This window comes from Hemitrygon akajei, chromosome 16 (genome assembly GCF_048418815.1).
Source record: "Hemitrygon akajei chromosome 16, sHemAka1.3, whole genome shotgun sequence".
Classification (NCBI taxonomy): domain Eukaryota; kingdom Metazoa; phylum Chordata; class Chondrichthyes; order Myliobatiformes; family Dasyatidae; genus Hemitrygon; species Hemitrygon akajei.
Window position 1 is genome coordinate 74,528,207 of NC_133139.1, and position 12,356 is coordinate 74,540,562.

The following is a 12,356-nucleotide window of genomic DNA, read 5'->3' on the forward strand; positions in this document are numbered from 1 at the left end:
TTGCATTAATAAAGCACCTTGTCAAATGTGTAAAACATGTCTGCATCAGTATTATTTTGTATTTCCATACAATGTTACATTAGGTTGTTACACATCTATTGTCAGAGAAGTACTTACATAAATAGGTAAACCACCTTCATACGAGCAAGGACAGAAAACAGGGCAAAGTGAGTATACTTATTTATTCAGTAAGTAATGGGTCAAAGTATTTGGTGAGTACATTTCTAACTCTTCTGGCTTCAGTCTTGTTGCCGTCTGTTCTGAAATTGTTAGATTGTGTGGGGGGTTGCGTTCAGGAAAACAATGAAATGGCGCTCTGCCGTCTGACAGCGGTTTCAGATTTCTCCGGTTACCCCGTCCACACTGATCTGCCCAAGTGCCGTTTTCAAAATTATACACCCTGGACAGCGTTTCTGAAAAGCTCCGGTTTCGGGGGATGAAAATGCCGTTTTAGCGTGGATGGAGGGTAAAAAGGAAGAGAAAAAGCTTTGGTTATGGATTTATCTGGTCTAGTGTGGATGTAGCCTTAGAAACAGATGGTGTATGGAAGGATGTAATCGGGGGAGGGGGGAATTATGACGCTATTATGCCAGAATTTGAGAGTTAAATTGGGAATGGATGACTCAGGAAAATGCACAATGGAAATATGGAAGTTGTTTGCAGAGCACTTCCAAGGGATTCTGCATAGGTTTGTCCCATTGAGGCAGGGAAAGGATGGTAGAGTGAAGGAACCATGGTAGACATGAGAAATGGAACATCTAGTCAAGAAGAAGAAAGAAGCTTACTTAAAGTTTAGGAAGCAAAGATCAGGCAGGGCTCTAGAAAGTTACAAGGTAGTCAAGGAAGAGATTAAGAAAGGACTTAGCACTAGAATGGGGCATGAGAAGGCCTTGGTGAGCAGGATTAAGGTCATTCTACGTGCATGTGAAGAACAGGAGGATGAATAGAGTGAAGGTAGGTCTAATCAGGGATATAAGAGGAAGCATATGCTTCGAGTTGGAGGAGGAAAATGAGGTCCTTGGTGAAAACTTTGCTTCAATGTTCACCAATGAGAGAACCAGTGTTTGTGAGGTCAGCATAAATCAGACTGATGTGCTAGAACATGTCAACTTTAAGAAATAGGATGTGCTGCAACTTTTAAAGAGCATTAGGATAGTTAAGTTCTCAGGGCTGGATGGGATATGACCCAGGTTGCTATGGGAAGCAAGGGAAGAGATTGCTGTGCCTTTGGTGATGATCTTTGCATAATCATTGACCACAAGATAGTGTCAGATATTTGGAGGGTGACAAATATTATTGCTTTGTACAAGAAAGGGAATAGGGTAACCTGGGAATTATGGGGCAGTGAGTTGTATTTCAGTGGTGGACTAATTATTGGAGATGATACTTAAAAAAAGATTTACAAACATTTGGAGAAACATACTCTGATTAGGGATAGACAGCTTTGTGAGGGTCAGGTCATGCCTCATGATCCTGATTAGATTGTTTGAGGATGTGACAAAGCACAACAATGAAGGTAGAGCGGTGGAGGTGTTGTATGTGGATTTTAGTAAGGTGTTTGATAGGGTTCCACATGATAGGCTCATTCAGAATGTCACAAGGCCTGGGATCCAGAGAAACTTGGATGCGTAGATTGAGAATTTGATTCCCATAGAAGGTGGTTGTAGAAAGGGCATATTCTACATGGAGGTCAGTCCCATGGGGATCCGTTTTGGGAACCTTGCCCTTTGTGATTTTTGTAAAAGAAATTGGATGAGGAAGTGCAAGGGTAGATTAGCAAGTTTACAGATGTCACAAAGATTGGTGGTGCTGTGGATAGTGTAGAAGGTTGCTGTAGGTTACAATGGGACATTGATAGGATGCAGAACTGGGCTGAGAAGTAGCAAATGGGAGTTCCACCTGGAAAAGTGTGAAGTGACTCACTTTGGAAAGTTGAACTTGAAGGTAGAATACAGGGTTAATGACAGGATTCTTAGCATTGTGGAGAAACAGAGGAACCACATCCAAAAATCCCGTAATGTCGTAGTGCAAGTTCATAGGATTGTAAAGAATGTGTATGATATGATGACCTTCATTAATCAGGAGATTGAGTTTAAGAGCCATGAGGTAATGTTGCAGCTCAATAAAACCTTGGTTAGATTGCACTTAGAGAGGGTTCAGAGGAGATTTACCAGGATGCTGCCTGGATTAGAGAGAATGTCTTATGAGGAGAGGTTCAGTGAGATAAAGCATTGCTCTTTAGAATGAAGGGGGATGAGAAGTGACTTGATGGTGGTGTATATGGTAATAAGAGGCATAGATCAAATGGATAGCCAGAGACTTTTTCCCAGGGCGGAAATGGCTATTACGAGGAGCATAATTTTCATGTGATTGGAAATAATTATAGTGGGATGTCAGAGGTAAAGTTTTTACACAGAGTAGTGGGTACGTGGATCACCCAGCTGGGGTAGTTTCAGAGACAGATACATGGGGATATTTAAGAAACTCTTAGAAGGCACATGATGAGAGCTCTGTAGGAGGGAAGGGTTAGATTGATCATGGAGTAGGTTAAAAAGTTGACACAACACTATGGGCCAAAGGGCTTTACTGTGCTATAATGTCCTGTGCGCTATATTTGCTAACCTGTTGCATGTGCAAATGAACCTTTCGTGATTCATTCATAAGTATCAATAGGGTAGAGAGTGGGTAGAGAAGGTAGGGTGGCTCTACCAGTAAAGAATGAAATCAAATCCTTAGGAAGATGTGACATAAGATCGGATGATATAGTTAAAGTTATGAAACTACAGAGGTAAAAGGAGAGTTACTGTATATACAGGTCTCTGAACAGTAGCTAGGATGAGAGTTACAAGTTACAACAGGAGATAGAAACGGCAATGTTTGAAGTATGCAGATTGGTTGGGAAAATCCAATTGGTGCTTGATCCAAAGAGAATGAATTTATCAAATGCCTGCAAGATGGCTTTTTAGAACAACTGGTAGTTGAGCCCATGAGAAAAAAGGCAATTCTGGATTGGATGTTGTGTGATGTACCAAATTTGATTAGGGAGCTTAAGGTAAAGGAATCCTTAGGAAAGAGTGATCATAATGTGCTAGAATTCACCCTGTAGTTTGAGGGGAAGAAGTTAAAATCAGATTTACTGGTGTTACAGTGCAGTAAAGGGAACTACAGAGGCATGAGGAGCGAGTTGGGCAAAGTTGATTGGAAGGGGATACTAGCATGGAGTACAGCAGAGCAGCAATGGCTGGAGTTTCTGGGAGCATTTAGAGGGCACAAGATCAGTTCATCCCAAAGGGGAATAAACATTCTTAAATGGAAGATGAGACAACCATGACTGATGAGGGAAGTGAAAGACAGCATAATAGCAAAAGAGAGAGCATTCAATAGAAAAAAGATTAGTAGGAAGTTAGAGGATTTGGAAGCTTTTAAAAAAAAACAACAGAAGCCAACTACAAGGAAATAAAGAGGGAAAAAAATCTAATATGAAGGTAAGCTAGCCAATCATATAAAAGAGAATAGCAAACAGTTTTCCCCCAGATATATAAAAAGTAAAAGAGAGGTGAGAGTGTATATCAAACCACTGGAAAATGATGCTGGAGAGGTACTAATGGAGGAAAAAGAAATGGCACATGAACTCAATAAGTACTTTCCATCAGTCTTCACTGTGGAAGACAGCAGTAGCATGCCAGTAATTCAAAAATGTTAGGGAGAGTACTGAGTGTAGTTACTATTAATCTGGAGAAGGTACTTGGGAAGCTGAATGTTCCAAATGTACATAGGTCACAAGGACCAGATGGACTGCACCACAGGGTGGCTGAAGAGATTATGGAGGCATTGGTAATGATCTCTCAAGAATCACTAGATTCTGAAATGGAGGATTGAAAAGTGGCAAATGTCCCTTCACTCTTTAAGAAGAGAGGAAGGCAAACAGCAGGAAATTATAGACCACTTCAGTGGTTAGGAAGATATTAAAGTCTATTGTTAAAGATTAAGGGTGAGGTTTCGGGGTACCTGGAAGCAGATGATAAAATAGGCAGAAGTCAACATAGTTTCCCTCAGTGGAAAGCTTTACAGACAAGTCTGTTGTAATTCTTTGAGAAAATAATGGGTAGGATAGACAAAGGAGAGTCAATTGAAGTTGCTTACATGGATTTTCAGAAGATCTTTGACAAGGTGCCACACATGAGGCTACTAAACAAAATATGAGCCAACAGTCTTACAGGAAAGATTATGGGAAAGTTGAGTTCTGCGGGTCGGAGTTGGGTCCGCTTTTTTCGCATTATATGTTAAAGATTTACTTAATAGAATTGATAGATTTGTGACCAAGTTTGTGGATGATACAAGAATAGGTAGAGGGGTAGATAGTGTTGAGGAAACAGGGCTCTATAAAAGGACTTAGTCATATTAAAAGAATGGGCAAATAAGTGCCAGATGGAATACAATGGTCATGCACTTTGGTAGAAGGAATAAAGACATAGACTATTTCCTAAACGGAGAGAAAATTTAGAAATCGGAGATGCAAAGGAACTTGGTAACCAAGCTGAGTTGGTAGTAAGGAAGGTAAATGCTATGTTGGCATTCATTTCAAGATGAGTAAACATTCAAAGATTCATTTGATTATCAAATTATGTATGCAGAATACAACTCTGAGACAGAATAACCATGGAAGTCATTGAAGGCCCCTCCCATACAAAAAAGAAAATTAACCAAAACTTACAAACCCAAACCCTCCCTCCCAACCTCTTCCACACCCAAAACTAAAAGATCGTCCACCCAGATACGGCAGCTAAAACATCAAACCTCTAAATTCCCCAACATCTCCCTCACACAAAAGCTAACAGATCGTCCACCTGGACACGGCATCAAAATCATTAAACCCCTAACCCCAAGCTCCTTCCATGCAAAAAACACAGCAACAATAACATGAAACATCCAACCCCTCCATCACCCATATTGCCCACCCGCCAATCACCAACAAGAAAGCAGATAAACTGAAGGAGACCAACATATAGATTTCACCAATAATTAAATATGTCTCAGAATTCTGAAAACATCCTAGAGTATAAAATCAAGGATGTAATGCCGTGACTTTATAAGGCATTTTGTCAGAGCACATTTGGAGCATTGAGAGCAGTTCAGGGCCCCTCATCTAAGAAAGGATTTGCTGGCATTGGAGAGAGGAGGTTGATGAGAATGAGGAGCATTTGATGTCTCTGAGCCTGTGCTTGCTGGAGTTTAAGGAATGGTGGGGGGGAGGTGGATCTCAATGAAACTGATCAAATATTGAAAGACCTAGGTAGACTGGATGCGGAGAAGTTGTTTCTAATAGTGGGGGAGTCAAGCACCAGGGTGTGGGGGCCAAGTCATTGGGTATATCTGAAGTAGGGCTTGACAGGTTCTTCATTAGTAAGGGTGTCAAAGGTTAAATGGAGTAGGCAGGAGAGTGGGGCTTAGAGGGAAAACAAAACAGTCGTGATTGAATGACAGAGGTCTTGATAGGCTGAATGGCCCAGTTCTGCTCCTTTGTCTTATAGTCTTTGGGTCCCTCTGCACAAACAGCATGTTGCAATCTTTCACCACTTAAATAATAATCTTGTTGTCTATTTTTCCTTCCGAAGTGGATCACCTCAAATTTACAGATGTTGTACTCCATCTGCCAGACCCTTGCCCACTCACTTATCCTATCTATATCTGTCTACAGACTCTCCCTGCATCCTCACTTTGTTGCTCCACTCAATATATTGTCATCAGCACTTAGATATGCTACTCTCGGTCACCACTTTTAAATTGTTGATGTATATTGTGAGCAACTGTGGGCCCAACAACGACCCTTGCAGCGTTTCACTCATCACTGACTGTCAACCAAAGATTCACCCATTTATCCCAACTCTCTGCCTTCTATTGGTTAACGAATCCTCTATCTATGCTAATACATTACCCCAACTCCAGGCATCCTCATTTTAGATGTCTTCTGGAAAACCAAATATACAATGTTTACCTATTTCCCTCTATCCACTGCGCTCATTATACCAATCAATCAAAGTACGTTTATTATCAAAGAATGTATAAATTATACACCTTAAGATTTGTTTGCTTACAGGCAGCCACAAAGCAAGAAACCTGAAGAACACAATTTTTAAAAAAAGACCATAACCACTGCTCAGAGAAAGGGGGGAAAACTCAGACCACATAAACAAATGTTGCAAATGACAGCATTCTGAACCAGATTGAGTCCTTAAATGCACTCACTGGAACAGCTGGAATAGTAGGCTGAAGCCTCCATCTCAAGTTAATCATATTGGTGGGCGAAAATGCCACAAAACTTGCTGAGACAGTGGCCACCGGAGAAAGGAATAAACATCGCAGGAGAGTGTGCAAAATCAGCCCCACCCTTGCCTCCGCACTCGGGTTTTCCCGTCTATCTGGGCTAGCGTTTAAATTGTCCAAGCACTGAGTAATACCTCACTCTAGGGCTGGGCCCCGGTGTAGTGACACACCTGGTCTGCACTGCCCAAAGCTGTTCTCGATATCACCAAATCCACTCAGCGCTTAGAAAAATACAACCTCGCACCTGGGTTACGTGGACAGGAATCGGACCTATTCCGCATCGACTCCTCTCCAAATTATTCGCTCTAACAGCAATACAAACACTGTCCGCAACACCATCTTGAACACATTATTACACTCCAGCATTGCGATGCTCCCACGTGGCCCATCTTTCGAATCAACTTTTCCTCTGCTTGCTTCTTCATTGTTTGCAGTGATAGTTGGGACCATACTGTTCCCTTCCACCCAATCATTACTCAGTGTGTCATTGCCCGCCCCCCTCACCTGTAATGGATAGTAAGGAGTGCATCAAGTGTCTTGACTAGGTTGGGGATGGTTTGTAGGGCAGGAACCATTGAAATATCCAGCCTGCAATGGGCAGGTTGAGTATAGCACACCTTTAATAGATCAATTTGCCTGTAATGAGTGTGGGTGACCACTAATGAGTGTGAGAAATGCCTGTAATGAGTGCAGGCAAAGTCTGTAATGAGTGTGGCTGACCACTGTAATGAGTGCTGTCAATGTCTGTATTGAGTGTGGGTGACACCTGTAATGTGGCACTAACCTGACTGTTGGTGTTGAGGTGGGTGGCGTGGTACTTACCTGGGGTTGGGGTACTGTCCAGTGTATCAACATGTCAGTGTGTGGCATCTGGGAGTGCCCCGCCCAGGTCCGTGACCCTACCCACTCCAGTGGACCTGCAGGCCTATCTTGACCGAGCATGTTTAGGTAACTTGACAGCTTGCACACAAAGGGTTAACATCCAGGCATGGTCCTTTCAGCTGTTCCAACATCTGTGGCAATCACTCTCCTTACATGGAGCGGCACGCACGTTGCCGTGCCTGGCTGGGGGCTGTGGAAGGCCAAGTGTTGAGTGTGTGCTGAGAGCCAAGCAGTGAAAGTCCTGCTGTGAAGCAGCCCCAGTCCAGGTCTTTGGGGAGTCAGACCAGGCATTTACTGTGGTGACATGAAGCGCACTGTAGCTGAGCTCTCCCTGCCCATCGGTGGACGGGTGACATCCCACACTCACTCAGACCATATAGATTCCTGAACCCTAATCCCGACTCCTGAAACTCCTGAACCCTACCCCTGACCTCTGAACCCCAATTTTGATCTCAGAACACTAGTTCTGACCTTCTGGGCCCCACCCTGACGCCTGAAGCCAATTCTGATCCCTGAATGCCAACCCTGTTGTCCTTAGTTTACCCCTGACACTTGAACACCAAAGTTGATCCCTGAACTTCACCCTGACCCCTGATGCCTAACTCTGAATCCCCCGAACATCCACCATAAACCCTGAACCCTAATCCTGACCTCTGAACCTCACCCTGAACATTGCTCCTGACCCTCTGTCCTTTGCCCATCATCCTGACCTTGAACCTCACCGTGACTCCTAAACAATGATCCTGACCCTGATTATCACTCTGACTGGCATCTCAACGCCCTTCCAACCGGTCTGCAGCCCGTCACTGACCTGGAGCAAGTCAAACTGCCCGGCATTCCGACTGGCGCGCCACAGGGGTATACACACACACACACAGTGCCCCGCCCTACCACGGCAATGAGCCCGCAGTCTCCCCTAATCTCAGCCTCAGCGCAAATGCGGCTGGCGACGCGGAGGTAGCGGAGCTCCCGCACTCCCAGCGTCAGTCCACACCATCCTCCGACCCGCTTCCCCCACCCTCCAGGTATGAGACAGACCACAGCCCCAGTCACGCCAGTCTTAATATAACATCCAGGGCTGGGGCAGGAATTCACAAACTAACTGTTCATCTGGCAGCTTGCAGACCCCAAATGAACCGACCGCGGGTGCCTTTCGTCCCAATTAAGGTTAAAAAGAGAGTGACTTATCTTGCATTTTAAAGTTTTCAATAATCACATTAGACTTACAGCTGTGTGCCGAGTGTCTGAGCACGCTGTCACTCAGAGATTGTCTAATAACTGGCCGTTAGTTTCTCCCTGTAGCGGAAGATGCGGGTTTGTTCACACAGCGAACACAACCAACTTCAACAAAGAAACTTCACCCGAGCGCCTTCCACACAGCCGGACTCACCAAGCTGTTCGCAGTCCTGCCTCCTGCCTCCCGCCACTCCCACTCGAGCAGCTCCCCTCCGCACCCAATTACTATTTTAACTCTTGCAAACTCTTTGACTTCTCCACCCAGCAGCCAAGTCCTGTTTTTTGGCGTGAGCCTTCCCACGTGTCCTGAATGTGGCCAGAACAGGGACTCGCTGAGATATCCAGCCCCTCCTGTGTGGGTCTGTTACCTCAAGGAGAGGCATTGATCCTGTAGATAGTCTGAGGCATTTTCCCAGGGCTGAGATGGCTAGCACCAGAGGGCACAGTTTTAAGTGCTTGGAAGTAGGTACAGAGGAGATGTAAGGGGTAAGTTTTTTATGCAGAGAGTGGTGAGTGTGTGGAATGGGCTGCAGGCGACAGTGGTGGAGGCAGATACAATAGGGTCTTTTAAGATACTCCTGGACAGGTATATGGAGCTCAGAAAAATAGAGGGCTATGGGTAACCCTGGGTAATTTCTCAGGTAAGGACATGTTCGGCACAGCTTTGTGGGCCGAAGGGCCTGTATTGTGCTGTAGGTTTTCGATGTTTCTATGTTCTACAACCTCAGACCATAGCAACTGCCCATTGTGAAGGAGGTTTAGCCATGCCCCCAACACCTTCACAGATTTTACCAGATGCACCTTAGAGAGTATCGTATCCAGATGCATCACAACTTGGTGTGTGGCACTGCCCATGACCGCAGGAAATTGCGGTTCTGAGCACAGCCTGGACTATTGTCAAAACTGGCCTCCACTTATTGACTGTCTACACTTCCCACTGCCTCGGGAAAGCAGCCAGCATAGGGAAAGACCCCTCCCACCATCTGGCTCATTACCTCCTCTCCACTAACCCCCATCCCACACTTTCGAACAAGCATCAGCAGATACAGTTTTAAATGCATCCCATCCAGACAGGTCATTCCATACATTCCCGCCTCTGTCTGTAAGGAATTTTTACATTCTCTCCAGGTGCTCCGGTTTCTCCCACAATCCATAGACGTACCAGTTGGTAGGTTAATTGGTCATTGTAAATTGTCCCATGATTAGGCTAGGGTTTTATTGTGGGTTACTGGGCAACGCAGCTTGAAGGACCTGTTCCAGGGTGTATCTTAATAAAACAAACACCTTGCCCTGATGAAGGGTCTTGGCCCGAAATGTCGACTGTTTGCTCTTTTCCATAAAGTTTTTTTTTCCACTAAAAGCCAGAACAAATAGACTGAGGAACAGCTTCCCCCAGAGCTGTGGCCTCCATCACACCACTCCCACAGAACAATGACTGAAACTGTGAGCACACACTTGCACACACAAGGGCTCAAATACTTGCACTAACGGCATTTTGTGCATTACTGTGATATTCTGGTGCTGCTGCAACTTATTTTCTGCTACTTATCTATTTAATATTGTTTTTTTTATCACTGTCTTGTTTTTATCTACCGCTTTATTTAGTTGCCTGAGAGGAAGCTAAACAGAGTTTCATTGTACCTATATATAATGACAATAAAGATCATTCAATTCAATTAGATGTTGCCTTGTCCTGCTGAGTTCCTCCAGCATTTCGTGTGCATTGCTTTGGATTTCCAGCATCTAGAGACCTTCTCGTGTCTGTGATATATACATAAAGATACAAAAGGAAAGCAATAACAGAATTCAAAGTACAGTGTTCCACTTACAGAGAAAGTGCAGTGCAGATGGACAATAAGTAGCAAAGACCATGACGAAATAGACTGAGAGAAGAAGAGTTCCCTTTATTTGGCTCAATAGTCTTTCAACACAGGGGTAGAAGCCAATAAGGAAAATGAAAATGAACTGTTGATCTCTCAGGTCCTCATCAATGACCTTGAGCCTTATTGTCTGCCAGCACTGCCCTTTCCCTGTAACTGTAACATTAAACTCTGCATTCTGTTCTCCTTTTGTACTATCTCGAGGTATTTATGTAAGGAATCATCTGTCAGGAAGGCATGCAAATAGAAGCAATTTGCTGTGCCTCTGTAGGTGATGATAATAAGCCTACTTACCAATGACCAGAGCCAATAAAGAGTGGAGACTCTGCTTGGGGAAGACAGAGGTGGCAATGCAGCAGGGATGCCTACAAGGGATGCATTCCCTGTGGTGCAGTCGATCAGCACTGTCACCCTTCTCTCATTTTGGCCCCAGCCAAGCCTAAGGAGTTGCTGGTGATTTGGGCTGATGCCGTGTTTTATGGAAGAGCTACCCCTCACTATGGAGTAGGTTTAATGAGTAACAGTGCATGAAGTCCAAGACGGTCAGGATTACACCATGGGTAGAAGAGGCCAGGTTGTCGGACCTCTGGTCAGATTGTGTTGGGAGCACTTTTCCCATCCTTGGGGTGATTGTGAGCAGAGAGATGTCCTTGACTTTATTCACCATCAGGTGGTGGGTGAGCTCTCTGTATAATGAGTTCAGGATCACACAGGAGCTAGAGTCTGTTCCAATTTTTGTTTCCAACATGCTGGAAGATAACCAATAACAGATTTCCCATGGGAGTAGTCTGTGAAGAAGGCCTCTCCCAGCACTAGCTGTTCGGGATGGTGACATCAATATCCCAGCAATCCATGAAGATCCTATCCAACAAATTACTATAATTTGCACATTGCACATTCAGATGGAGATGTAACGTAAAGGTTTTTATTGCTTATGTATGTGAAGGATGTATGAAATAAGGTCAATTCAATTCAACTCAGCAATGGGATCTGCTGTCCTGGAGGGCACTGTGACCTGCTGAGCACAGGGGTAGAATCTAGGACCCATGGTCCTTCAACAGTACCCGGGGTGTTGCATCACTCCTGATGTCATCAATCCAGCACTTTGGTTGGATCAAGACACACGAGACTGCGATAATGAAATCTGGAGCGCAAACAGTCCACTAAAGGACCCAGCAGTTGAGCAGGATCTGTGAGGGGAAAGGAACTGTCGATGTTTTGGGACGAGACCCTGCATTGGGACTGAGAGTGGAGAGGGGAGATGGCTGGCATAAAGAGGAAAGGGGCCAAGATGAGATTGGGGTCAGTGGGTGATTGGTGCACTGAGGAGGGGTGTGAGATGATAGGCAGGTAGGGGGGGAGGAGGGTGGAGTTGGGAGATGTTGGTAGGTGAATGATAGAAGGAGGCAGAGAGAAAAAGATGAGAGGAGGATGGAGGGGAGGGTGAAGATAGAGATGGCTATGGTAGGGAGATAAGTAGGAACACAGAGGGTTGACAGTGCTAGACTTTGATAGGTAATGGAGCTGAAAATATGGGGACATGTGATGAAATGTGGGTATATGTCGTGAATGGATGGAATCAGAAGGACGAGGGGATACAAAGATGGACCAGCAACAACCACCTACATTCAATGCCAACAAGACCAAGGAATTGTTGACTTCAGGAAGGGGAAGTCTGGAAAATGCACATCAGTCCACGATGAGGGGTGAGTGGTGGAAAGAGTGAACAATATCTCAGAAGATCTAAAAACATAAGCAAAATAAAATCTGCAGATGCTGGAAATCAACATAATACACACAAAATGCTGGAGGAACTCAGCAGGCTGTGCAGAATCTCTGGAAAAGAGTAAACAGTTGAAGTTTTGGGCCGAGACCCTTCAACAGGACTGAGGATCTATCCAGGACACATACGTTGTGAAGCAATCGCAAAGAAGGCACACCTGTGTCTCAACTTCATTAGGATTTTGATGATGTGTCATCAAAGACTTTTGCAAATGGTCTTCAGATGTTCAGTGGTGGTAAGCATTATGACTG

The 12,356-nt window shown here is 44.5% G+C and overlaps 1 protein-coding gene across 1 annotated transcript in view; it reads right to left on the minus strand.

The window, feature by feature from the left end:
• LOC140740189 (C-type lectin domain family 4 member E-like) overlaps nt 1-8,613 on the minus strand; it is a 63,715-nt gene extending 55,102 nt beyond the window's left edge. Inside the window, exon 1 of the mRNA XM_073069201.1 lies at nt 8,434-8,613. The gene's annotated coding sequence lies outside the window, so the exon portion shown is untranslated. The remainder of the gene's footprint in view (nt 1-8,433) is intronic.
• Between the last annotated feature and the right edge of the window lie 3,743 nt (nt 8,614-12,356).